This window comes from Nannospalax galili, unplaced genomic scaffold, assembly GCF_000622305.1.
Source record: "Nannospalax galili isolate Female #2095 unplaced genomic scaffold, S.galili_v1.0 scaffold962, whole genome shotgun sequence".
Taxonomy (NCBI): domain Eukaryota; kingdom Metazoa; phylum Chordata; class Mammalia; order Rodentia; family Spalacidae; genus Nannospalax; species Nannospalax galili.
In genome coordinates this window covers 27,004-31,760 of record NW_008348537.1, presented here as the reverse complement: position 1 = coordinate 31,760, position 4,757 = coordinate 27,004, and positions in this window count along the sequence as shown.

The window sequence follows — 4,757 nt, the reverse complement described above, 5'->3', positions numbered from 1 at the left end:
CACACACACACACACACACACACACACACACACACACACAAACACACACACACACACACACACACAAATGCAGCTTTAGATTTGTCATGTTGTTTTGTGAAGTATGATATTCTTTATCTTAAACTTACACATATATTTTTTTAAATTACAGGGCTAGTTAGATGACTCAGTGGGGGTTTGCTGCTAACCCTGGAAATCCGACTTTGATCCTCTGAATTCAATTCCTAGCAACTACATAAGATGACTTATAGATCATGGGGTAATCTAGTGCCTCTGGCTTCTGAAGGTGCCTGCATTTCTGAATTCAATTCCTAGCAACTACATAAGATGACTTATAGATCATGGGGTATCTAGTGCCTCTGGCTTCTGAAGGTGCCTGCATTTACATGCATAGACACACACACGCACACACACACACACAGACACACACATACACATGCAGGTTCTCTGATCTCCACAAGCATGCCACAGCAAGCACCGTGCCCTCCCTCCAACATAAATAAATAAAGCTAATGAGGAAAAAGTTTAAAATATGTGTCTTTGTTATCTGCAAGTGTGCAAGTGTGCACCCCACATATACACATGTGGAGGTCAGAAGAGGATTCCAGTATCTTTTGTCATTCAACAATAATCGAAAATAAAAACAACAATAATAACAGATCTGTGAATAACAAGATATCTGAAAATTTAGAATGTGTTTTTTCCAACATATATCCTTTTGGCATTTGAGAATTTAACAACAAATCTACTTAACTAACTTCATTACTGTTTCAATGAAGATATATGACAAGAGCAGGCATGAGTGCACACACACATGCACACATACACCAATGTGCATACACACAGAGAATACGCTTTTATATATCATAAAATCATATCAGGTTTTCCGATACCCACTTGGCCTTAGCCCATACCAGGCCCTCGTTATGTGGCCATACACAAAGCACTGCAAAGTGTAGCCACTTCAGGCAAGGTTGCAGTTTGGTTAAGCCCTAAACGCTCCTTCCATCTGCCTTGGATATTTTTGTGTCCCCAGCAGACTAAGAATGGAAGAGCAGTACCAAAGATGGTACTCTAAGAGCACATCTGAGCATCTTAGGGCTCCATCTTGATGATTCTCTGTTGTTGGTAAACGCTGTTCTTGTTATGTCCTGTATTCACTGTGGAAAAATCCTTAGGCACTAAAGGTCAGAAAAATTGAATGTATAATAAATATTTCTGCAGATAGATTCTAGTAAACTCCCAAGTGAAACTCATTTATATCACTTCATGTGACCCCAGAGGGTGGAGCTTGCAGTGGCAGGTAATGAAACAAATCATAACATGGATGGAAAATTCTCTATTTCCCCCCAAAGTGTCCATAAGAGAGTAATTTTAGAGTTCATTCATTTGATAAATTTGCTCATCACTGTGTGATCAGAGTGAAAAACTTTTGAAATTTTAACTGCATTTTACTACCAGTTACCAAGTAATGTGATAGTCTTAAGTTTTTTTTTAGGTAATCTGCCAGCTTATAGGATGCAAATTTTGATGTCTCCTCTTTTAGAATGTAATTATGGATTTTTGGTAATTGTTCTGTAACCTTTATGTGTTAAAAACTGGAGGCAAAAGAGCTACAGTAGAAAGCTAATGATCAGCATGTAAACGGCACATTGAAATAGTGACTAGACATATCCAGAAAGTGGCACAAACCTACAGGAGAGACATCAGCTCTAGCGACAGCGTGGGTGGATGGATTTCAGGTGACACGGAAACAGCAAGTGCTTCCTGTTCTCAATAGCACTTACTGGGTTAAAGAACATCAAGGGCTGGTGTGTAGCTCAGTGGTAGAGCTCTTGCCTAGTATGCATGAGGCCCTGAGTTTGTTCTCCAGCACCACACACACACACACACACACACACACACACACACACACACAAACACACACACACACACACACACACAAATGCAGCTTTAGATTTGTCATGTTGTTTTGTGAAGTATGATATTCTTTATCTTAAACTTACACATATATTTTTTTAAATTACAGGGCTGGTTAGATGACTCAGTGGGGGTTTGCTGCTAACCCTGGAAATCCAACTTTGATCTCCAGAACCCACATGATGGAAGTAGAGAACTGACTCCTGCAGGTTCTCTGATCTCCACAAGCATGCCACAGCAAGCACCGTGCCCTCCCCCCAACATAAATAAATAAAGCTAATGAGGAAAAAGTTAAAAATATGTGTCTGTGTATCTGCAAGTGTGCAAGTGTGCACCTCACATATACACATGTGGAGGTCAGAAGAGGATTCCAGTATCTTTTGTCAATCTCAGGTTCTCTGACTTATTCCCTTGGCACAAGGTCTCACAACCTAAAACTCACTTCTGGCTAGAAGAGTACAGGACACTGAAGGACAAGGGGCATGAAATGGCTCTTCATTTCATATCATAAAGACACCCAAAAGGACCCAAGTCAGTGTAGATGTCTAAGGCCTGGCCAGATTGGAGAGCAAGAGCCCTTTCTGATCTGTGGCTAAGGTAACATGTGGGGCTGTGCTGATCCCCAGCAGAACAGGTAGTGTGCCGTCTCATTTTCTTCTTCTAGCTTCAGCACCCATAGAACAGCTGCTACTGTCCTTGGTATCCATGACTGTGATCCCATCCACTTTAAGACAGAATCCCACTGCATAATGAAAAGACCATAGCTCTCTGGAGGGGCCACTGGGGGGGTGCCCTTTGTGCAGTGGGTACCAGTGGATGTAACTGTCCCTGATATGGACCAAGCATTGCAGGATGGCTGAGCTTCCCTTGGGCCCCAGGGCCTGGGAAGGTTGAGGAGACAACAATGTATCCAGCCACTCAAGGCTCAGGCAACTTTTCTGCAGTCTCCTATACTGCAGAGGATTTGAAGGACAGTCACCTGGTCTATTTCCCCCCAAAGTGTCCATAAGAGAGTAATTTTAGAGTTCATTCATTTGATAAATTTGCTCATCACTGTGTGATCAGAGTGAAAAACTTTTGAAATTTTAACTGCATTTTACTACCAGTTACCAAGTAATGTGATAGTCTTAAGTTGGTAACTACAAAATGTCTATAAATTTGAACAAAGAAAATAAAGAGTAGAGGTAATCTGCCAGCTTATAGGATGCAAATTTTGATGTCTCCTCTTTTAGAATGTAATTATGGATTTTTGGTAATTGTTCTGTAACCTTTATGTGTTAAAAACTGGAGGCAAAAGAGCTACAGTAGAAAGCTAATGATCAGCATGTAAACGGCACATTGAAATAGTGACTAGACATATCCAGAAAGTGGCACAAACCTACAGGAGAGACATCAGCTCTAGCGACAGCGTGGGTGGATGGATTTCAGGTGACACGGAAACAGCAAGTGCTTCCTGTTCTCAATAGCACTTACTGGGTTAAAGAACATCAAGGGCTGGTGTGTAGCTCAGTGGTAGAGCTCTTGCCTAGTATGCATGAGGCCCTGAGCTTGTTCTCCAGCACCACACACACACACACACACACACACACACACACACACACACACGCACACACACAAAGTAATGGAGCTGAAGCTGAGAGTGGTAAGAGTGTTTGCTTAGCATTTGCAAAGTCCTAGGTTCAATCCCTAGCTCCCAAATAACCAATACATGCAGAAGTAAGTAAGTAAATCAAGTGACAGGGCTGAGCCATGGAAGGATGATATTCTTCTCTGCTTAATCCAGGAATCCTTTCTAGGCAAAGTCAACTTTGTGAAGTACTTAAGTGATCAGGAAAGCTTGTTGTGGTGAGCCAGGGACAACAGTGGTATAAATGTTTCCTGACACAGGAAAGGCATCTAGATACACAGTACTAGTTGGAGAAAACTGGTTTGGGCGAGGAAAGGAGAAATGTTGAGGGTAGATCTGGCAGGCACCCCGTGCAGAGACACTGAGACTACCCACAAGGCACACTTGCCTTACAGAGTAGAAGTCTGGTCAAAAGTAAAAGGTGAAGATAATGCAGAGAGACCCTGACGGGACACTGAGACCAAGGCCTGGGGCCAGGCAAGAGAACCCAAAGATCCCGAAGACTCTGAGTGGCATACTACACCTCACATGTCATACTTAAGTTCCTGAGAAACAGGCCCATTCTCAGATCCTGCTCTCTGAAGATGAGACTGAGAGGGCACCTTTCTGACTTTAAAATTATAAGGAATCACAAGGCATTACAACTTAACTCTGACTCTTTTAATTGATAAAATCTATTATCAGTGCTCAATTCCATCAGCACCTCAGCCAAATAAAAGGACATCACAAAGACAGTAGTTAATTTAAATCTTTATGATTAATTACTCTACCAGGTAAACACTATAATGATAGAACAACCCCACTTTGGCAATATCCTGTGGTTGTGTTAAGGTAGAGGCTTTCCCTTGTCTCTTGGTGACAGTTTTGGAGGGGGCAGAGCCAGTATGAAACAGTCAAGTCCTCAAAGTCTGGACATAAATTTACTAATGGCTTCTTAATGAGGCCTTCCTGGAGTTGCTGATGGAAATGTACAGCTCAAGGCATACACCCCAGGGCACTGCAAACCACATCATTGGCTTCACAGCGGGAGGTAAATGGGGTAGGAGGAAGAAGCCCTGAGAGAAATAGAAACCTGAATTCAAGGGGAGGAGAGGGAGGAATAATGGTTAGAATTTTAAGGAGAGTTCCAGCATGTTGTTGGAATTATACTGGCAATAAAGGGGAACCGCAGTTGGACACCTCCTGCACTCCAGCATCCACTTGTACAGGG